Here is a 24,118-nt window from a genome sequence, read left to right on the forward strand (position 1 = left end):
TTCTAAGTGCTCAGGTGTTAGGAGTTTCTTCTCGGTGTGGTGTTGATTAGAACAGGTAGCGTTTGAAAATTTCCGAGGCGTGGGGAGATGCAGGCATGGTATCTTTTAGAAAAATAATTCAAGCCGCCTTGTACAGGAAGGAACTGGAGGGGGGAGACTGGAGACAAGGAGGTCGGCAAGGGAGGCTGCCACAATTTGGCAAGTGTCTGGACTAATAATTACTATCATTATTAATGATGATGATAATAATAATAACAATGGCATTTATTAAGTGCTTACTATGTGCAAAGCACTGTTCTAAGCGCTGGGGAGGGTACAATGTGATCAGGTCATCCCATGTGGGGCTCACAGTCTTAATGCCCATTTTACAGATGAGGTAACTGAGGCACAGAGAAGTGACTTGTCCAAAGTCACACAGCTGACAAGTGGTGGAGCTGGGATTTGAACCCATGACCTCTGACTTCAAATAATAATAATAATAATAATGATGGCATTTATTAAGCACTTACTATGTGCAAAGCACTGTTCTAAGCGCTGGGGAGGGTACAATGTGATCAGGTCATCCCATGTGGGGCTCACAGTCTTAATCCCCATTTTTACAGATGAGGTAACTGAGTCACAGAGAAGTTAAGTGACTTGTCCAAAGTCACACAACTAAGTGGTGGAATTGGGATTTGAACCCATGACCTCTGACTCCAAAGCCCGGGCTCTTTCCACTGAGCCATGCTGCTTCTCTAACGGGGTGGCCATTTGGATGGAGAGGAAGGCCTTCAGTGCTTCTCTGTCTTCTAAGCCCTGGAAATTCACTCCTCCACCAGGCCCCCACTGCAGAACTAATGTGCATATCTTTAACTTTGGACACTTGATATTCTCCCCACCCCTAACCCCACAGCACTTATGTACATATCCTTAAAGTCTACATTAGAAATTACTTATTCATTCATATTAATGTCCTTCTCCCCCACTGAACTCTAAGCTCGTTATGCTAATTGTCTTGTATTTTACTCTCCCAAATGCTTAGTACAGAGCTCTGCACATACTAAGCCCTCAGTAAATTTGATTGATTGATTAGAACGGCACCTGGAACATAGTAAGCGCTTAACAAATACCTCAATTATTATCATTCTCCTATCTGTAATTTAGTGTATCTCCTGTGCTACATTGTAAACTTCTTGAGGGCAGAGATCAGGTATATTAAGCCATTTATTAATATGTTTTGTTTTGTTCTCTGTCTCCCCCTTCTAGACTGTGAGCCCACTGTTGGGTAGGGACCGTCTCTATATGTTGCCAACTTGTACTTCCCAAGCGCTTAGTACAGTGCTCTGCACACAGTAAGCGCTCAATAAATACGATTGACTGATTGATTGATTGTATTCTCCCAAGAGAATACGAGCACACAGACAGCACTCAATAAATGCCATTGATTTACTTAAACGAGAGAATTCTGGAAACTTTGTGGAAGAAAAATGGATAGGATTTGGCGACAGACTGTATCTATGGATTGAAAGAGAAAGGAGGAGTCAAGGTTGTGGTTAAATAATTATAGGCTCTATACGATTGAGTACCTCCAAACCGGCAATCATAAGGCAATAATAGATCAAACAACATAAGAAAACATTTCCTGACTGACTCAATAGAAGTTACTAATGGCTTCTCTGGAGCAGTAGCTTCCTTTCCTTTCAGGATGTCAGTTTTGAAAGGACACTGTGTACATTATGCCCACAGTGAAAAAGGTTTTTATATACGAGACCTTGGAAGAGGACATTGATTTGGTGGTGAGTTGAGTTTTAAATTATATACATTACTCAGCTTTGTAGTCACCTGATTTAATTTATAAAGAGGAAAAAAATATATTTTCCCTTAAGGTTAATTACCCAGATATTTTACTCTTGGCTTCAATATATATGTTCTAATTTCCAAATTATCTCAGAAGAACTAAGAGAAAACGTTGGTAGAGAATATATGTTCACTAATGTTCTCAGAATATTTGTATCAATTCAAATGTTACCAGAAAATGTTGAACTTTTTCATCCATTCAATAGTAATACTACTACTCATAATAATAATTTATGTATAATTTATGTATAACCTGTATATATGTATATATGTTTGTACGTATTTATTACTCTATTTATTTTACTTGTACAGATCTATTCTATTTATTTTATTTTGTTAATATGTTTTGTTTTGTTCTCTGTCTCCCCCTTCTATACTGTGAGCCCACTGTTAGGTAGGGACCGTCTCTATATGTTGCCAACTTGGACTTCCCAAGCGCTTAGTACAGTGCTCTGCACACAGTAAGCGCTCAATAAATACAATTGATTGATTGATTGATTAAAGAGCAGCAGTGTTGCCTAATGGATAGAGCATGGGCCTGGGTTCTAATTCTGGCTCTTCTTGTCTGCTGGGTGGGGCAAGTCACTTAACTCTTCTATGCTTCAGTTAATAGTAATGATGGTATTTGTTAAGCATTTACTATGTTCCAAGCACTGTTCTAAGTGCTGGGGTAGATATAAGGTAGTCAGGTTGTCCCACGTGGGGCTCCCACTCCCAATCCCCATTTTACAAATGAGGTAACTGAGGCACAGAGAAGTTAAGTGACTTGTCCAAAGTCACACAGCTAAGTGGCAGAGCTGGGATTAGAACCCATGACCTGTGATTCACACGCCTGGACTTTTTCCATTAAGTCATTATGCTTCGCTGAGCCCTACTGTTGGGTAGGGACTGTCTCTATATGTTGCCAACTTGTACTTCCCAAGCGCTTAGTACAGTGCTCTGCACACAGTAAGCGCTCAGTAAATACGATTGATTGATTCGCTGTTACCTCATCTGTAACATGAGAATTAACACTGTCAGCCCCATGTGGGATATAGACGTGTCCAACCCGATCAGCTTGTAACATTTAACAAAAGTAACATTTAAACGTAACATTTAACAAACACCACAATTATTATTAAGGGATCCAAGTACCTAGAAAATGTGGAAAGGAAGGAGAATAGGAGAAATGAGGGTCTAATCAGGGAGGGCCTCTTGGAGGAGGTGTGATTTTTAGAAGGGCTTTGAAGGAAGGGAGAGAGAGGTGATCTGTCAGATATGAAGGGGGAGGGAGTTTGAAGCCAGAGGGAGAATATTGAATCGGCAGAGGCTCCCGATGGGACACTCCAACCCCCTCATCCTGGCTGGATTGGAGATCCAAAGAAATGTTTCTGCAGAAGGCAACCAAAATGGAGCTCATAGTCTTAAACTCCATTTTACAGATGAGGTAACTAAGGCGTAGACAAGTAAAGTGACTTTGCCCAAGGATACACAGCAGATAAGTGACGGCGTAGGGATTGGAACCCAGGTCCTTCCAATTCCTAGGCCCGTGCGCTATCCACTAGGCCATGCTGCTTAAGCATTTGGCATTCACCCCACCTCATAACACTTATACAAAAACCCTTAAACTCTCCCAATCTCTACCCACAAGTATCTTATGGTCTATAATAATATTAATAGTTATGGTATTTGTTAAGAACTCACTATGTGATGCAGCATGGCTCAGTGGAAAGAGCACAGGCTTTGGAGTCAGGGGTCATGGGTTCAAATCCCAGCTCCACCAATTGTCAGCTGTGTGACTTTGGTCAAGTCACTTAACTTCTCTGTGCCTCAGTTCCCTCATCTGTAAAATGGGGATTAAGACTGTGAGCCCCACGTGGGACAACCTGATCACCTTGTAACCTCCCCAGCGCTTAGAACAGTGCTTTGCACATAGTAAGTGCTTAACAAATGCCATCATTATTATAGAGAAGCAGGGTGGCTCAGTGGAAAGAGCCCAGAATTTGGAGTCAGAGGTCATGGGTTCAAATCCTGGCTCTGCCAATTGTCAGCTGTGTGACTTTGGGCAAATCACTTAACTTCTCTGTGCCTCAGTTCCCTCATCTGTAAAACGGAGATGAAGACTGTGAGCCCCACGTGGGACATCCTGATCACCTTGTATCCCCCAGTGTTTAGAACAGTGCTTCGCACATAGTAAGCGCTTAACAAATACCATCATTATTATTATGTGACACGCACTGTTCTAAGCACTGGGGTAGGTACAAGGTAATCAGGTTGTCCCACGTGGGGCTCACAGTCTTATTCCCCATTTTACAGATGAGGTAATTGAAGCACAGAGAAGTTAAGTAGCTTGCTCAAGGTCACACAGCAGAAGGGGATTAGAACCTACGTCCTCTGACTCCCAAGCCAGTGCTCTTTCCACTAAGTCACGCGGCTTCTCTAGGGGAGACAGACTGTGAGCCCACTGTTGGGTAGGGACCGTCTCTTTATGTTGCCAACTTGTACTTCCCAAGCACTTAGTACAGTGCTCTGCACACAGTAAGCACTCAATAAATACGATTGATTGATTGATTAAATTGCAGATAGAGGAAATGGCAGAGTATAAGGATATGTTACCTAAGTGCTGTGGTGCTCGGGTTGGAGTGAATATCAAGTCTTACAAAGAACAGAGAGCCTAGGCGATCCAGAGGGGAAGGAATTGAGGGCTTAGTCAGGGGAGACTTGGAGGAAATGTGGTTTTTGGAGGACTTTGAAGGTGAGGAGAGTCATGGTCTGTCAAATGTGAATGTCGAAGCAGCATGGCTTCATATCTCCCCCAGTGTTTAGAACAGTGCTTGGCACATAGTAAGCGCTTAACAAATACCACCCTAGAGGAGCAGTGTGGCTTAGTGGAAAGAGCAGGGGCTTGGCAGTCAGAGGACATGGGTTCTAATCCCAGCTCCGCCACTTTGCTATGAGACCCTGGGCAAGTATTTTAACTTCTCTGGGCCTGTTACCTCATCTGTAAAATGGGGATTAAAAGTGTGAGCCCCACGTGGGACAAGCTGATTACCCTGTATCTATCCCAGCACTTAGAACAGTGCATGACACATAGTAAGCGCTTAACAAATACCATAATTATTATTATTATTAGATGTGAAGGGGGAATGACACCTGTCCACATGTTTAGTTTTGTTGTCTGTCTCCCCCTTCTACACTGTGAGCCCGTTGTTGGGTAGGGACTGTCTCTATATATTGCCAACTTGTACTTCCCCAGTGCTTAGTACAGTGCTCTGCACACAGTAAGTGCTCAATAAATACGACTGAATGAATGAAGGGGTTCCAGGACAGAGGGAGGATGGGGGCAGGATAGACGAGATTGAGGTATGGAGAGTGGGTTGGTGTTACAGAAGTGAACTGTGTGGATTGGGTGGTAGAGGAGATCAGTGACATTAAATGTAGGAGGGTGAGAGCTAATTATGTCTTAAAGCCAAAGGTAACAAGTTTCTTTTTGATGCAGAGGTGAATGGGCAGCCATTGGCGGTATCTGAGGACTGGGGATTTATGGACTGAATGGTTATAAAGAAAAATGTCCCAGGGAGCAGAGTGAAGTTTGGATCGAAGAGGGGAGTGACAGGAGGCAGAAGGAGTCAAAATGGGCTTGGATCAGTGTGGTAGCAGTTTGGATGGAGAGGCAAGGAGGAATTCTAGAGCTGTTGTTGGGGATTGGCGATTGCTGTGGCACTGGAAGTGGCAGCAGTTTGTGTCATCTTCAGCTCTCTGGGACTCGTACTGTTCCAGCAGGTTCGTGGTCATCTCCTGGGAGTCAGAAGGCCATGGGTTCTAATCCCGGCTCGGCCACTTGTCTGCTGCGTGACCTCGGGCAAGTCACTTCACTTCTCTGGGCTTCAGTGACCTCATCTGCAAAATGGGGATTGAGACTGTGAGCCCCACATGGGACAGGGATTGTGTCCAACCTGATTTGGTCATATCCACCCCAGTGCTTAGAACAGTTCCTAGCACGGAGTAAGTGCTTAACAAATACCGTAATTATTGTGAAATATTATCATCCGCCCTTGGCCAGCTTGTCTATTCCAGCCACTGCCCCAACCCACGTGAACCCCAGAAATCTGGGGACCAAACCCCCTTCCTCCCTCTGCCCTACCCCCTTCCTGTCCCCACAGCACACCTCCCTTCTCTTCTTCTCCAGCCCAGCCGGCACACTCCGCTCCTCTGCCCCTAACCTCCTCACTGGGCCTCGTTCTCGCCTGTCCCACCATCGACCCCCGGCCCACGTCCTTCCCCTGGCCCGGAGTGCCCTCCCTCCACACATCCGCCAAGCTAGCTCTCTTCCTCCCTTCAAAGCCCTACTGAGAGCTCACCTCCTCCAGGAGGCCTTCCCAGACTGGGCCCCCTTTTTCCTCTCCTCCTCCCCATCCCCCCCACCCTACCTCTTTCCCCTCCCCACAGCACCTGTATATATATTTGTACAGCTTTATTACTCCATTTATTATTTGTACATATTTACTATTTGTTTTGTTAATGATGTGCATATAACTTTAATTCTATTTGTTCTAACAATTTTGACACCTGTCTACATGTTTTGTTTTGTTGTCTGTCTCCCCCTTCTAGACTGTGAGCCTGTTGTTGGGTAGGGACCATCTCTATATGTTACCGACTTGTACTTACCAAGCACTTAGTACAGTGCTCTGCACACAGTAAGCGCTCAGTAAATACGACTGAATGAATGAATGAATGAACCTTTACTGCCGCAGCCCTTTTTATACACTGGCAGTGCAGGAACATCAGGGGACACATAAAGGCCACGTTCTCACCAACTGCTCTGTAGATGGTCAGACGTACAGCAGTTTGCAAAGTAACCTACATTTGTTAAGCGCTTACTATGTGCTTGTGCACTGTTCTAAGTGCTGTGGAGGCCCTATGATTAATTAACTTGTCATATTCCAAAAGTGACTGGGGAAGTCCAAAAGGGCCACAAAATTCATTCATTCATTCATTCAATCGTATTTATTGAGTGCTTACTGTGTGCAAAGCACTGTACTAAGCGCTCGGGAAGTACAAGTTGGCAACATATAGAGACGGTCCCTACCCAACAACGGGCTTACAGTCTAGAAGGTAAAATGAAGGTAAACAAAATGAAGGTAAAACTCTAATGTGGAGACAAAGGCGGTGATCATCGAGGATGAGAGAACAATAGTCGGTGTCAGTAGGGGCACTTATATTCAGTTGCCTGAGCGAGAAACACTTTATGAAGGGGAATCGGTAAAAGCACTGATTTCACATTTTCGATTGTGGATGGTAGATAATATCATGGTCTCCTAATTGTTTGTATTCACGTACAAGGCTGTGCATAGAGCCTAGATAAATAAATTAAGAAAACACACCCTATTATCAAATTGATTTCCCCGGGACCACACACTCTTCAGCCAAGTGGGAGAAGGCGAGGAGCCTCGGCCCGGGTGTCAGGAGGACCTGGGTTCTAATGCTGGCTTTGCCACTGGTCTCCCGGGTGACCTTGGGTAAGTCACTTCACTTCTCTGTGCCTCAGTCACCTCATCTGTAAAACGGGGACTAAGACTGTAAGGCCTATACGGGACATGGACTGTGTGCAATCTGATTAGCTTGTACCTACCTCAGTGCTTAAGAAATGTCATGAGGAAAAAAAAAGAAGAGGTCAGAGTCATAGGGTTCTCCCTATCTCCTCTATATATCGTCCGTCTCACCGCAGACTTCTCAACCGCCCACGTCCTGCCTCTGGCCTGGAACGCCTTCCCTTTTCACATCTAACAGATAATTACTCTCCCCTCCTTCAAAGCCTCACTGAAGGCACATCCCCACCAAGAAGCCTTCCCTGAGTCCTCATTTCCTCTTTTTCCACTCCCTTCTGTGTTGTTCAGTCCCACAAGTCTATAAAAAAATACATAGCCATAATTTATTTACATTTATGCCTGTCTCCCGCTCTAGACGGAAAGCTAGTTGTGGGCAGGGAATGCATCTGTTATATTGTCCTCTCCCAAGCACTTAAAACAGGGGTCAACATACTGTGAGTGTTCAATAAATATGATTGACTTAGTGCAGTGCCCTGCACCCAATAAGTGCTCAATAAATATAATTGCTTGACTTAGTCCAGTGCCCTGTACCCAATAAGCTCTTAATTCATATCATTGATTGATTGATTGACTGATTGTCCTACTGCAGTAGAGGGAATGGTGCAGTGAGCATTCTTGGGGCTGGAGGGTTTGCCAGTCTGTAACCAGGCTGGGAACTGCTGCCTGGGCATGGGAAGGAAGGAAGGAAAGGAAGGAAAGGGAAGAAAGGAAGAAAGGAAAGGAAAGGCAAGAAAGGAAGAAAAGGTGGGAAGGAAAGGAAGAAAAAGGAAAGGAAGGATAAGAAAGGAAGGAAGGAAGGAAAGAAGGGAAGGAAGGGAAAGAAGAAAAGAAAAGAAAGGAAGGGAAGGAAAGAGGGAGGAAAGAAAGGAAGGAAAGGAAGAAAAAAGAAAGGAAGGAAAGGAAAGGAAGGAAAAGAAAGAATGGAAGGAAGGAAAGAAGGGAAGGAAGGGAAAGAAGAAAAGAAAGGAAGGGAAGGAAAGAGGGAGGAAGGAAAGGAAGGATGAAAATAAAGGAAGGAAAGGAAAGAAAGAAAAGAAAGGAAGGAAGGAAAGGAAAGAAAGGAAGAAAAGAAAGGAAGAAAAAAGAAAGGAAGGAAAGGAAAGGAAGGAAAAGAAAGAATGGAAGGAAGGAAAGAAGGGAAGGAAGGGAAAGAAGAAAAGAAAGGAAGGGAAGGAAAGAGGGAGGAAGGAAAGGAAAGGAAGGATGAAAAGAAAGGAAGGAAAGGAAAGAAAGGAAAAAAGGAGAGAAAGAAAAGAAAGGAAGGTAGGAAAGGAAAGAAAGGAAGAAAAGAAAGGAAGAAAATAGGAAAGGAAGGAAAGGAAAGAAAGGGAGGAAGGAAAGAAAGGAGGGAAAGAAAGGAAGGAAAGGAAAGGAAAGGAAGAAAAGAAAGGAAGGAAAGAAAGAAGGAAAGAAAAGAAAGGAAGGGAAAGGGCCGGGGAAGGGGCAGGGCATAGGAGAGGAGGGCGGTTTGGGGCGATGTGCGCCTTGGGGGCTGTTGGTGTCCGGGGGTGTTGGGCCAGGAGGGGCCCGTGAGCCTTGGGCCCGGACCCCCAAAACTTTTTGGGTCCCATCTGGGGAGCTGCCGGGGGGTCGGGGGGATGGGTCTGCGGGGGGGGGGGGGGAACCGAGGTGTGTGGGGGGGTCCGGACACATCAGGCCGCTCCGGGGGAACCGGGGGAACCGGGGGCGGGCCAGGGGAGCAGAGAGACAAGGGGGCGGGGGGGGGGGGGGGCAACCATCCCTCTCCTCCCGCCCACGCTCCTCCTCCCCTGCTCTTTTTCCTCCCCCTCTTTCTCCTCCTCCTCCTCCTCTTCCTCTTTCTCCACCCCCATTCCTCCTCTCCTCGTCCTCCTCCTCTTCTCCTCTTGCTCTTTCTCCTCCTCCTTCTCCTCCCCTTTCTCCTCCTCCTCCCCTTCCCCTCTTTCTCCTCCTCCTCCTCCTCCTTCTGTTTCTCCTCCCCTTTTTCCTCCTGCTCCTCCTCCTCCTCCTGGCCGTCCTCCCTTTTCCCCGGCCCCAAACCGCAGTGGTCTCCTTGGCCGGGCCCGCCGGGCCTGCCCGCTCCCATTTTCCTCTGGATTTTCTCTTTTGGGGGGCGGTGGGGGCGGCCCCCAATGCAGCCGCCTCCTCCCCCTCCTCCTCCTCCTCCTGCTCCTCCTCCTGCTCCTCCCCCCAATCCCCCCCCCCCCCCCCCCCGCCCCTTCCCCCGAGGCAGTGAGAAGGCGAGGACCGGTCACCGACCCCCGGGGAGGAGCTGTCCGGGCCCGCAGAAGGTCAGTGCCAGCGGCTGCCAACCGGGCCCGATGGGGGGGCTAGGCCTCCAGCCCGGGAGAAAGCCCACACCGGCCCTCTGCCCCAATAATAATCAGAATAAGATGGCATTTATCAAGCGCTCACTATGTGCAAAGCACTGTTCTAAGCGCCGGGGGGGATACACGGTAATCAGGTTGTCCCACGTGGGGCTCACAGTCTTCATCCCCATTTGACAGATGAGGTCGCTGAGGCCCAGAGAAATGAAGTGACTTGCCCAAAGTCACACAGCTGACAGGTGTGAGCCCACTGTTGGGTAGGGACCGTCTCTATATGTTGCCAACTTGTACTTCCCAAGCGCTGAGTCCAGTGCTCTGCACACAGTAAGTGCTCAATAAATACGATTGAATGAATGAACGAATGAAGTGGCAGAGCCGGGATAATAATAAAAATAATAATGATGATGGCATTTATTAAGCACTTACTATGTGCAAAGCACTGTTCTAAGCCCTGGGGAGGTTACAAGGTGATCAAGTTGTCCCACGGGGGGGCTTACAGTCTTAATCCCCATTTTACAGACAAGGTAACTGAGGCCCAGAGAAGTCAAGTGATTTGCCCAAAGTCACACAGCTGACAGTGGCGGAGCCGGAATTTGAACCCATGACCTCTGACTCCAAAGCCCGGGCTCTTTCCACTGAGCCACGCTGCTTCTCTAATCCCCCTCCATGTGGTCAACCACCGGGCCCAGTTGCCCAACCTCTCCCACCACTGGCCCAACCACCCATACCCATTGGAGCCCGTTGTCGGGTAGGGACCGTGTCTCTCTGTTCCCTGTGTCTACTTCCCAAGAGCTTAGTCCAGTGCTCTGCACACAGTAAGCGCTCAATAAATACGATTGATTGATTGATAGATTCAAAAGTCTAGGCCCAGGGCTCCACACACGGTAAGCACTCGCTAGGATCCCATCAAAGCGGCGTAGCTCAGTGGAAAGAACCCGGGCTTGGAAGTCAGAGGTCATGGGTTCAAACCCTGGCTCCGCCACTTGTCAGCTGTGTGACCTTGGGCAAGTCACTTCACTTCTCTGGGCCTCAGGGCCTCATCTGTCAAATGAGGATAATAATAATGATGACATTTGTTAAGCACTTACTATGTGCAGAGCACTGTTCTAAGCGCTGGGGGGGGATACAAAGTGATCATGTTGTCCCACGTGGGGCTCACAGTCTTAGTCCCCATTTTACAGATGAGGTAACTGAAGCTCTAGAGAAGTTAAGTGACTTGCCCAAGGTCACACAGCAGACATGTGGCGGAGTCGGGATTCGAACCCATGACCTCTGACTCCAAAGCCCGTGCTCTTTCCACTGAGCCACGCTTCTTCTCTATGTGAGCCCCCCGTGAGACAACCTCATCACCTTGTAGCCTCCCCAGCGCTTAGAACGGTGCTTTGCACATAGTAAGTGCTTAATAAATGCCATTATTTATCATTATTATTATCGAAGGAATGAATGCATGATAACTTGGAGGTGCCACGCTTGGATTTTAACCTCTGTGGGACAGTTATCGCGTTGGGTGGCTGTGGGCGGCATCGACATCACATGGTAGGTCCTCTCTTTGGATGGCAAGTTCTCATTATTTCTGGTAAACAAGCGGGGCAGTTGGCCCAGACGGTTTAGCTTGGCACGGTCGGGAGTGGAAAAGTTGGAGGACCACCTGGTTTCTGGGGGAAAATCGCCACTTTTATCAGTCGACGGTTCGCTCGTCTCGTACTAGGTTCTGAAATAGAAACTAACTTCAAGTTGTCACGTAGTGATCTGTGAATGTGCTATTTTGGTAAGTCATTTTTTTATTCTTCATGCTATGTGACTTGACATTTCCAGCCTCTTTTGGTGTTTAAAGAATGTGCTGATTTCTGATAACGTTGCTTTGCTTCCGTCCGGTAATTTTCTCGGGCTAGCGGGATGTAGAATGCGACCGCTCAAGGATGCCTGTTGTCAGGAAACAGATATCACTCAACCAACCTACGGACACTCTGGGAAACTTTTCGTTGTGGTTGAAAAAGTTCATCGCCGGTGTCTAGAGGATTCTCAGCCTCCTATTTCCTTGGAATTATTTCTTTGGCAAATCTTCAGAACGCTGGTTTTGAAAAATCGTGAATTGAGTCGGCTACCATAAAAATAAGAAAACCACAGAGTGTGAAATATTTTGTAGATTTGTGGCAGAGATGGAAGTTACCTTTGATCCTATAAGGAACTGGGGTAGCATAAAAAATTGTGGTTTGTTTTCCGATCTCCCAGGATGGTTTAGTTTTTAGCTTCCTGGATTTGCTCTAGGATAAGGAATCTCTTGCCTCTTTTTTATAATTCTGATAAACAGAGTAGGTGAGGCATTGAGCTGGCTATTTACCTCAGGTTTTCCATCTGTACAGTGAAGAGAATACACTCCATGTCTGCTCCTATTATCACATGATATTAGAATTAACGTGATAATGCACCTTGGGCTTCTGAGTCATAAGGGAATGGTATTGCTTTAAAGGTAGAGTATAAAACAGAGCTCTGTCCTTTTGACACGCGAGCAATTTAAATAGTTTCCAGATAATTGGGAGACAATGAATTGACCTCTTATTTTGTCAATCAGTAATTCAATTCTGGGACTGCTTCAAAAGGGCAAGATTGGGCTTCACATAAAATATCTGGCCTCAGCAAAGTGTTGCGCTAGAGTCTGTTGTGGGGAAGCAGAGATAAAAGGCTGAAATGTTTTACCCTGAGCATCTTACGGCAGTACCAGACTGTATTAGATAAGAATCATGAGGGACGAAGATGTTATTTGAAGAACTAAAGGCCGTGCTGCTATGTCCCCAGGAGGCTTTCGGTAAATATTTTTGATGATGTTAGGCACTCTCGTTATTGCTGCAGGCGATGCCATTCGGTGGGTATATTCATTCATTCATTCAATTGTATTTATTGAGCGCTTACTGTATGCAGAGATTTGTACTAAGCCCTTGGGAAGTACAAGTCAGCAACATATAGAGACGGTGCCTACCCAACAATGGGCTCACAGTCTAGAAGGGGGTGACGGACAACAAAACAAAACATGTAGACAGGTGTCCAAACTGTCAGAGTAAATAGAATTATAGCTATATATGCATCATTAACAAAATAAATAGAATAGTAACTATGTACAAGTAAAATAAATAGAGTGATAAATCTGTACAAATATATACAAGTGCTGTGGGGAGGTAGGGCAGAGGTGGGGGTGGCGAGGAGGAGAGGAAAAAGGGGGCTCAGTCTGGGAAGGCCTCCTGGAGGTGGTGAGCTCTCAGTACCGAAGGGAGGAAGAGAGCTAGTTTGGCGGGTGTGGGGAGGGAGGGCATTCCAGGCCAGGAGAAGGACGTGGGCTGGGGGTCGACGGCGGGACAGGCGAGAACGAGGCATGGTGAGGAGGTTAGCGGCAGAGGAGTGGAGTGTGCGGGCTGGGCTGTAGGAGGAGAGAAGGGATGTGAGGTAGGAGGGGGCGAGGTGATGGACAGCCTTGAAGCTGAGAGTGAGGAGTTTTTGCTTGATTCGTTGGTTGACAGGCAACCACTGGAGATTTTGGAGGAGGGGAGTGACATGCCCAGAGCGTTTCTGTACAAAGATAATCTGGGCAGCAGAGTGAAGTATAGACTGAAGCGGGGAGAGGCAGGAGGATGGGAGATCAGAAAGGAGGCTGATGCAGTAATCCAGTTGGGATAGGATGAGAGATTGAACCAGCAAGGTAGCGGTTTGGATGGAGAGGAAAGGGTGTTACCCACACCTACAAACTGCACGGTTCATCGTTGTGACCACCATGTACTTCATTAATCGCGGAGAGATGCTTCTCCAACAGGAGGAGAAATATTTGCGTGTACATGAATAGTATGTGTTAAGCTCTTACTATGTGCCAGGTACTGGGGAGATCCAAGATCATCAGGTTGGATGCAGTCCGTGTCCCGTAGGGGACTCATGGTCTCCTCATCTTATGGGTTAGAAACTGAGACGAAGAGGGAGTGCGGAGATTTGCCCAAGGGCACAAGCCCAAGACAAGCGGCAGAGCCGGAATTAGAACCCCGGTCCTTCTGACTCCCAGTTTGTGCTCTATCCACTAGCCCACACTGCTTTTTCCCCTTAGGACTGCCATCTTCCCCCCACCCTCCCACCCCTTTCCCTTCCCCATTAGTGGGAGCGTGTGTCGAGCAGCAGCTTGTGGGCTTCATCGTCATTAACACCACTTTGAAGATGAGACAATAACAAGTGAATCCAAGAATCAGTTAATGGCGTTCGTATTCAAAAACGGTGCTTAAAAGTTGACCGAATTATTGCAGTCAAGGGTGTAATGTGCTGCATTGTTGTTGAAACTCTGAACTGTCATTAATATTACACTTGAAAGGCAGGCCAAACTTAACTGTTCCATGTGGAATTCCAGAATAACGAAGTCAAATGATAAGCCGTGTCCGATGTGCTGCTCCGGCATCCGTATCAAGCAATCAGTGGGATTTATTGAGCACTTACTGTGTGTAGGGCACTGTACTAAGGGTTTGGCAGCATAACAAGTGGGGATCGGTCAATCAATCAATCAGTGGTATTTATTGAGTGCTTACTGGGTGCAGAGCATTGTATAGTACAACAGAGTTGGCAGACATATTCCCTACCACAAGGAGAAGGAGTGTGGTCTAATGGGTAGAACACAGGCTGGGAGTCAAAAGGACCAGGGTTCTAATTCTGGCTCTATCGCTTGTCTGCTGTGTGACTTTTGGTAAATCACTTCACTTCTCTGTGCCTGTTACCTCATCTGTAAAATGGGGATGAATACTATCAGCCCCATGTGGGACATGGAGTGTGCGCAGTACTCTCCCAAGTGCTTGGTAAAGTGCTTTGCACACAGTAAGCGCTCAGTAAATACGACTGAATGAATGAACCCGATTAGCTTGTGTCTGTCCCAGCACTTAAAACAATGCCTGGCTCATAGTAAGTGCTTAACAAATGCCATAGAAAGGGAACCCCATGCTTGGTACAGCTCTTGGCACATAATAAGTGCTAAAATATTATTATGGTTATGATTTATAATAAGCTTGCAGTCTAAAGGTCAGTCATTTAGATCCTCCAAGATGTTCTTATCGGGTTGACGGCGGGGCACAGTTGACTCTGTGAGCTGTTGTCCATAGATTGATTTTAGGAGTGCTATTAGAATAGAGAAGGAGTTTGCCCTGGAGGGAAAAAACCAACAAAAAACCTGACTGCCGATAGCCTGCAAAGGTATCCCTGGAGAACTGGGGCCTTAGCAGTGAATGGCTGGAAAATAAGTGCAGCAGGCAGACCGCTCTGCTGTGTGCTTATCAGGAGAGGAGATCGCATCCTTGAGCAGAGGCTTCAGGGAGACTGGGGTAATAATAATAATAATAATGGTATTTGTTAAGCGCTTACTATGTGCTAAGCGCTGGGGGATGTACAAAGTAATCAGGTTGTCCCACGTGGGGCTCAGAGTCTTAACCCCCATTTTACAGATGCGGTCATTGAGGCCCAGGGAAGTGAAGTGACTTGCTTAAAGTCACTCAGCTGACAAGTGGCGGAACCGGGATTAGAACCCATGACATCTGACTCCTAAGCCTGGGCTTTTTCCACTGAGCCACACTGGGTACCAACAGGTAGATTGGAAAAGAGGGCCAGGCTAATAAGAGATTCATAATAATAATGATGGCATTTATTAAGCGCTTACTAGGTGCAAAGCACTGTTCTAAGCACTGGGGAGGTTACAGGGTGATCAGGTTGTCCCATGGGGGGCTCACCGTCTTAATCCCCATTTTACAGATGAGGTAACTGAGGCACAGAGAAGTTAAGTGACTTCATCATCATCATCATCAATCGTATTTATTGAGCGCTTACTGTGTGCAGAGCACTGTACCAAGCGCTTGGGAAGTACAAGTTGGCAACATATAGAGACGGTCCCTACCCAATAGTGGGCTCACAGTCTAATAGGGGGAGACAGAGAACAAAACCAAACATACTAACAAAAAAAAATAAATAGAATAGATATGTACAAGTAAAATAAATAAATAGAGTAATGAATATGTACAAACATATATACATATATACAGGTGCTGTGGGGAAGGGAAGGAGGTAAGATGAGGGAGATGGAGAGCGGGACGAGGGGTAGAGGAAGGAAGGGGCTCAGTCTGGGAAGGCCTCCTGGAGGAGATGAGCTCTCAGTAGGGCCTTGAAGGGAGGAAGAGAGCTAGCTTGGCGGATGGGCAGAGGGAGGGCATTCCAGGCCCGGGGTATGACGTGGGATGACTTGCCCAAAGTCACACAGCTGACAATTGGCAGGGCCGGGGTTTGAACCCATGACCTCTGACTCCAAAGCCTGGGCTCTTTCTACTGAGCCACGCTGCTTCTCTCTGGTGATGTGTAGAAAGACTCGGGAATGAAGAAATTGGGTTTATGCAGACTGTTATATGTCCTATGTGGTTGGTCTGAAGAAAAAAAGATGGCACCAAACCCATCATTGGTAAGAAGGAATTATCTGGAGGAAGCCACCACGCTTCACTGATCCTTTCAACATGCACACCTACTCTTTCAGCTATCACTAATAGAACACTCTGCAGTATAAAGAACTGGCAAGGATTATTTCATCCTTTGAGTATATAGGAAAAGAAAATGTGGCAACTATCCTAGACATGCTGGCGCATCTAAAGATGTGTTCGCTCTCAGGTATCTTTGTATGTATTTATTACTCTATTTATTTATTTTATTTGTACATATTTATTCTATTTATTTTATTTTGTTAATATGTTTTGCTTTGTTCTCTGTCTCCCCCTTATAGACTGTGAGCCCACTGTTGGGTAGGGACCGTCTCTATATGTTGCCAACTTGTACTTCCCAAGCGCTTAGAACAGTGCTCTGCACACAGTAAGCGCTCAATAAATACGATTGAATGAATGAATGAATGAATGAATGAATGAATGAGAGGCAGCTTGGCCTAGTGAAAAGAGAATGGGCCTGGGAGTTAGAGGACCAGGGTTCTAATCCTGGCTCTGCTTACTTGCCTGCTGTAGGATGTTGGGCGAGTCACTTAACCTCTCTGTGCCTCAGTTTCCTCAAATTTAAAATGGGGATTCAATATCTGCTTTTCCTCCCCATTAGACTGGTAGCCCCACATGGGACGGGGATTTATGTCCAACCTGAGTATCTTGCATCTATGCCGGTGCTTAGTTCAGGGCTTGGCGCGTGGGTAGTAATATCAGGACTAGTAGTAGTATTTATTGTTCTTTAAGCTATGGTATACTAGGGAAAGTCCTGAATTGCATAAGTATTATAGCACGTTAAAACACTGACATAGAAACCTAGCCATTATATTAGTGTGCGTACACTTATGCGTCTTACTTGAAGAAAATATTCTCAATGGTAAAATTCACTTATACATGCCTGGCTGGGTGTCAAGGCCCATGGAGTATCCACAGCATCAACCACACCATGTACACTCAAAGACTGTCTTTGTGCTATTGTGTTTTCAGCACCTGGGGCTGCTTTTATATTTGTGTCCTCGTCTCGTGATTCTTTTGACGTTCTAATCTTCTCGAGCTAGCCTATTCACTCGATCTCAGTCTGGTCTCTTCTTCCACCAACTTTCTGCTTCCATCTTTTCCCCCTGCCTGAAACTCCTGCCTCCTTCATAGCGGACAGACCACTGCTCTTTTAAAATCACATTTCCTCCAGGATGCCTTCCCTGATTCATTTCTGTTCTTCCCCAAGTTGCCTCCGTCCAATTAGAGTAGCATATATTGAGCACTTGGTGTGGTACATTGTATTGGGCTCTTGGCAAATGCAGAATAAAGAAGAGATATGTTCTCTGCCCACAAGGAGCTTACACTCTAATAGAGGAGACCCTACCTCTTCAGCAGTTCTGCACCACCTTGTAAGTGCTCAACTTCCCAGGAGTGTAGTTTATAGAGCGCAGTCCTGAGAGTCAGAAGGTCTTGGGTTCTAATTCCGACTCCACCACTTGTCTGCCGTGTGACACCTCGGGCAAGTCACTTCACTTCTCTGTGCCTCAGTTACTTCATCTGTAAAATGGGGATTGTGACTGTGAGCCCCACACGGGACAGGGACTGTGTCCAGCCCGATTTGCTTGTATCTACCCCAGCACAGTGCCTGACACATAGTAAGCACTTAACAAATACCATAGTTATTATTATTGTTATTACATTTCATGCATATCCTATTAATTAGCAACATATTGAGGTCCTCTTATCCGTCTTTTTCCTATCTGTAGATCACTTTAGTGTCTGTTTACATTACTAGTTTGTAAAACTCTGAGTATTCTACCTACTAACCTCTATTGTCCTCTCTAAAGCTCTTAGTGTAGCACAGTGGACAAAGGTTTTCAATAAATACACTGATTCTGTGCCTCAGTAGTCATTCTACTGCAGGCTTCTCTCAATTTCAGTCATATTTATTGAGCACTGCCAATGTGCACAACACTGTGCTAAGTGTTGAGGAGAAGCAGCATGGCCTAATGGATAGAACACAGGCCTGGTACTCAGAAGGACCTGGGTTCTAATCCTAACTCCACCACTTGTCTGCTGTGTGTCCATAAATCCTGTGCCTCAGTTACCTCACCTGTAAAATGAGGATTAAGACTGAGAGGCCCATGTGGGACGTGGACTGTGTCCAACCTAATTAGCTTGTATCTACCCCAGCGCTTAGAAGAGTGCTTGTCACATAGTAAGTGCTTAACAGATATCACAGTTATTACCACAGAGTTTAGTTCGGTGCCTGGCACATAATCAGTGCTTAACAAATATCACCTTAAAAAAAGAAGCACTTGGGAGAGTACAAGTAACAGAGTTTGTTGAAACCTTTACTGCTCACAACAACTTTACAGTCTAGAAGGGGAGGCAGACAATATAAAAATATTAATAATAATAATAATAATAAGTTTGTCATTTTATTTCTTACAAATTCTTTTAGCATCAAAGCATAGTGGGATGGTCTCCTCTTGGGTCCTGATATCTCAGTGCCTAGCACCAGAACTGATACAGACTGAGCCCCCTTTTTCCTCTCCTCCTCCCTATTCCCCCCGCCCTCCCTCCTTCCCCTCCCCACAGCACCTGTATATATGTTTGTACAGATTTGTTACTCTACTTATTTTACTTGTACATATTTACTATTCTATTTATTTTCTTAATGATGTGCATCTAGATTTATTTCTATTTATTCTGATGACTTGACACCTGTCCGCATGTTTTGATTTGTTGTCTGTCTCCCCCTTCTAAACTGTGAGCCCATTGTTGGGTAGGGACCGTCTCTATATGTTGCCGACTTGTACTTCCCAAGCGCTTAGTACAGTGCTCCGCACACAATAAGCGCTCAGTAAATACGATTGAATAAATGAATGAATAATAATGATATTTGTTAAGTGCTTACTACGTGCCAAGCACAGTTCTAAGCACTGGGGTAGATACAAGGTCATCAGGTTGTCCCACATGGGACTCCCAGTCTTCATCCCCCATTTGACAGATGAGGTAACTGAGGCACAGGGAAGTGAAGCGACGTGCCCAAAGTCACACAGCTGATAGGTGGCGGAGCCGGGATTAGAACCCATGACCTCTGACTCCCGAGCCCGGGCTATTTCCAGTAAGCCTTGCTGTACATAAGTATTGAGGGGCTGAGGGAGGGCTGAATAGGGGTTCAAAGCCAAGTGTAAGGGGGACACAGAGAGAGGCAGAGAGGCAGAAGGCGAAATGTGGGCTTTGTCGGGGAAGGCCTCTTGGAGGAGATGTGCTTTTCATAAGGCTTTTTTGGCAGTTTGCAGTAGCGTTGTTCCATGCTTCGTTTTACTGCAACCTTAAAATGTTTCCTTCTTGTTTTTAGTTGCCCAGGCTCAGCTCAGTTAAACAGCAGCTGTTTGAGTATCCTGTGGTTATCCATTTTTCTCACATTTCTCATCCAAGATAACATATTGAGATGAGCATAATGATAAATTATACTATACATTGTAAATATTATCTAATAATATATAATATAAAAATAATTACAAATATTATAAATTTAATAAATTATAGCTTTAATTCTATTTGTTCGGATGAGTTTGACACCCGTCTACATGTTTTGTTTTGTTTTGTTGTCTGCCTCCCCCTTCTAGATTGTGAGCCGGTTGTTAGGTAGGGGCTGTCTCTATGTGTTGCCGACTTGCACTTCCCAAGCGCTTAGTATAGTGCTCTGCACACAGTAAGCGCTCAATGAATACGATTGAATGAATGAATAGATGTAGAATGCGGTCTATTGGTGATGCTGATGTAACTGTAAAAGGAGGAAAATGGGATGCCTGGACTAGGTATCCAAATCTCCCATCCATATGGAGGGTTGGATAGCAGTGTAGATTCTCAGTTGGGTCACTCATTCATTCATTCATTCATTCATTCATTCATTCAATCAATCGTACTTATTGAGCACTTACTGTGTACAGAACACTGTATTAAGTGCTTGGAAGAGTACAATACAGCAATAAACAGACACATACCCTGGTCCCAATGAGCTTACAGTCTAGATGGGGGGGAGACAGACATGAATATAAATAAACATAGACATGTACATACATGTTGTGGGTCTGGGAGGGGGGAAGAACAAAGGGAAAAAGGCAGGGTGACACGGAAAGGAATGGGAGGAGTGGAAAGGGGTCCTTAGTCAGGGGAGGCCTCTTGGAGGAGATGTGCCTTCAATATGCCTTTGAAGGGCAGGGGAGAGTAATTTTTGGATTTGAGGAGGGTGGGCATTCCAGACCGGTGGCAGGATGTGGGTCAGGAGTTGGCGGCGGGATAGCTGAGATCGAGGCACAATGAGAAGGTTAGCTAGCATTAGAGGAGTGTGCGGACTGCGTTGTAATAGGAGTGTAGCGAGGTGAGGTAGGAGGGGGCAAGGAGATTTTGTTTGATGTGGAGGTGGATGGGCAACCACAGGAGTCTTTTGAGGATTGGAGAGACATGTCCTGAATGTTTCTGTAGAAAAATGATCTGGGCTGCAGAGTAAAGTATGGACCGGAGTGGGGAGAGACAGGAGGCTAATGCAGTAATCCAGGTGAGGATGACTAATTGTATTAATATGGTAGCAGTTTGGATGGAGCGGAAAGGGCAGCTTTAGCGATGTTGTGTAGGTCGGACCGATGGGATTTAGTGATGGATTGAATATATGGGTTAATGACAGAGGAGAGTTGAGGATAACGCCAAGTTAACAGGCTTGTGAGACAGGAAGTATGGTGGTTTCTTTCTGATCTCCCAACCTCCTGTCTTTCTCCACTTCAGTCTATACTTCACTCTGCTGCTCGGATTATCTTTGTATGGAAAGGCTCTGGGCAAGTCACCCTCCTCCTCAAAAATCTCCAGTGGATGCCTATCAATCTTCGTATCAAGCAAAAACTCCTCAGTATTGGCTTCAAAGCTCTTCATCCCCTCGCCCCCTCCTACCTCACCTCCCTTCTCTCCTTCTCCAGCCCAGCCTGCACACTCCACTCCTCTGCTGCTAACCTCCTCAATGTGCCTCGTTCTCACCTGTCCCACCGTCCACCCCTTGCCCACGTCCTACCTCTGAGCTGGAATGCCCTCCTTCCACACATCTGCCAAACTAGCTTACTTCCCCCCTTCAAAGTCCTTCTGAAAGTTCACCTCCTCCAGGAGGCCTTCTCAGACTGAGCTCCCCTTTTTCTCTGCTCCTCCTCCCCTCCCCATCACCCCTACTCCCTCCCTCTGCTCTATCCCCCTCCCCACCCCACAGCATTTGTGTATATATTTACATATTTATTGTTCTATTTATTTTCTGAATGATGTATATATATCTATAATTCTATTTATTTATTTTGATAATAATAATAAATGATGGTATTTGTTAAGCACTTACTATGTGCCAAGCACTGTTTTAAATGCTGGGGGAGATACAAGGTAATCAGGTTGTCCCATGTGGGACTCACAGTCTTCATCCCCATTTCACAGTTGAGGGAACTAGGCACAAAAAAGTTGACTTTTCCAAAGTCACAAAGCTGACAAGTGGCACAACCGCGATGCTATTGATGCCTGTGTGTACTGGTTTTGTTTTGTTGTCTGTCTCCCCCTCTCCCACCGCATTCTAGACTGTGAGCCCGCTGTTGCGTAGGGATTGTCTCTATCTGTTACCAAATTGTACTTTCCAAGTGCTTAGTACAGTGCTGTGCACACATTAAGTGCTCAATAAATACGATTGAATGAATGAATCTGCAGTGATGGGAAAGTCAGGGGGAGGACAGGGTTTGGGTGGGAAGGTAAGGAGTTCTGTTTTGGACATGTTAAGCTTGATGTGACGGGAGGATATCCAAGTAGAGATGACTTGAAGGCAGGAGGAAATGCGAGACTGCACAGAGAAAGAGAAATCAAGCCTGGAGATGTAGATTTGGGTATCACCCGCCTAGAGGTGGGAGTTCTCCAAGAGAGTGGCTGTAGATGGAGAATAGAAGGGGACCCAGTTTACTTGTTTTAATGTCTGTCTCCCCGCTTCTAGACTGTGAGCCCATTGTTGGACGGGGATTGTCTCTATTTGTTGCTGAATTGTAGTTTCCAAGTGTTTAGTACAGTGCTTTGCACACAGTAAGCGCTGAATAAATATGATTGAATGAATGAATGAACCTTGAGGGACCACCACATTTGGGGGGTGAGAGGCAGAGGAGGAGCCCACGTAAGAGTTTGAGAATGAACCATCTGAAAGGTAAGAGGAGAACCAGGAGAAGACAGTGTCAGTGAAGCCAAGGTTGGATAATGTTTCTAGGAGAAAGTGGTGGTTCACAGCGTTGAAGGTAGCTGAGAGGCCGAGGAGGATTAGGATGGGATAGAGGCCTTTGGATTTGGGAAGAAGGAGATCATTGGTGTCCTTTGAGAGGGAGGTTTCTGTGGAGCGAAGGGGTTGGGAGCCAGATTGGAGGGGGTCAAGAAGAGGATTGGAAGAGAGGAATTTGAGATAGTGGGTGTAGACAATTTGCTCAAGGAATGTGGAGAAGAATGATAGAAGGGAGATGGGGCCAAAACTGGAGGGAGCCCTGGGGTCAAGGGAGGTGTTTTTTTTAGGATAGGGCAGACATGGGCATGCTGGAAAGCAGTGGGGAAGAAGCCTTTGGAGAGCAAACAGTTGAAGATGGCTGTTAAGGAGAGAAGAAGGTAAGGGACAATTGTTTTGATAACACGTGAAGGAATGGGGTCAGATGTGCAGGTGGCGGGGGTGGCTTTTGAGAGGAGGCGGGAGAGGTCCTCTAGAGATATTGCTGGGAAAGATGGGAGAGTTGAAGAGGGAGCTGGAGGAGGAAGGGACAGAGGAGGGGCAGGGGAGATTTTGGGGAGCTCACCCCTGATAGTGTCAATTTCCTTAATAAAGTAGGTGGCCAGATCACTGGGAGTAAAGGAAGGGGGGACAGGGGGCATGAGGAGGGAGTTAATTTTTGGAACACGTGGCAAGGGCGGTGGGCATGGGTGTCAATTAGGGTGGAGAAATAATTTTGCTGGGTAGAGGAGAGGGCAGAGTTAAAGCATGCAATGATAAACTTGAAGTGGACAAAGGCGGCCTGATAATTAGATTTCTGCTCTGATTAGATTAGTGATCTGCGGCTTGTGCACAAGAGCGAAGGAGAAGGACTGTGCAGGTGATCCAGGACTGTGGGTTAGTGATAGGAGATTGACGAAGGGATAGAGGAGCCAGTTAGTTGAGTTCAGTAGAGACGGAGGTGTTGAGAGTGTCAATTTGGTCATCAAGGGAAGGTAGTTTGGGTATGGAGGCAAGTGGGCCATGATGAGTTGAGAAAATTGGATGGGGTCCAGGAATCAGAGTTCTCTGTGCGGGAATAGTACAAATTTATGGGGAGGAGGCGTGTGGGAGAGGAGGCAGGTGAGGAGATGGTGGTCGGATAGAGGGATTTCAGAGTTGGAGAGGGTAGAGATTGTACAGTGACTAGAGATGATGAGATCGAACATGTGTCCAAGTTGGTAAGTGGGTGAGGTGGGATAGAGCAGTAGGTGATGGTGATGATGGTATTTGTTAAGCACTTACTATGCGCCAAACCCTGTTCTAAGAGCTGGAGTAATAATAATAATAATAATGATGGCATTTATTAAGTGCTTACTATGTGCAAAGCATTGTTCTAAGTGCTAGGGAGGTTACAACATGATCAGGCTGTCCCTCAGTGGGCTCACAGTCTTAATCCCCAATTTACAGATGAGGTAACTGAGGCACAGAGAAGTTAAGTGACTTGCCCAAAATCACACAGCTGACGATTGGCAGAGCCGGGGTTTGAACCCATGACCACAGACTCCAAAGCCCGGGCTCTTTCCACTGAGCCACACTGCTTCTCTAGATACAAGGTAATTAGGTTATCCCATGTGGGGCTCACAGTCGTAATCCCCATTTTACAGATGAGTAACTGAGGCACAG

General features: G+C 46.1%; 1 protein-coding gene across 3 annotated transcripts in view; it reads left to right on the plus strand.

Annotated features, from left to right (window-relative positions):
- Positions 1–9,623: 9,623 nt before the first annotated feature.
- Positions 9,624–24,118, plus strand: part of TMEM117 (transmembrane protein 117) — a 603,664-nt gene continuing 589,169 nt past the window's right edge. Inside the window, exon 1 of one of the 3 annotated variants that reach the window (XM_038742118.1) lies at positions 9,624–9,694. The gene's annotated coding sequence lies outside the window, so the exon portion shown is untranslated. Of the gene's footprint in view, positions 9,695–11,380; positions 11,499–24,118 lie in introns of those variants that run through there. The other 2 variants (XM_038742110.1, XM_038742126.1) reach the window with 2 other exon arrangements.

Source organism: Tachyglossus aculeatus, chromosome 2 (assembly GCF_015852505.1).
Source record: "Tachyglossus aculeatus isolate mTacAcu1 chromosome 2, mTacAcu1.pri, whole genome shotgun sequence".
Lineage (NCBI taxonomy): Eukaryota > Metazoa > Chordata > Mammalia > Monotremata > Tachyglossidae > Tachyglossus > Tachyglossus aculeatus.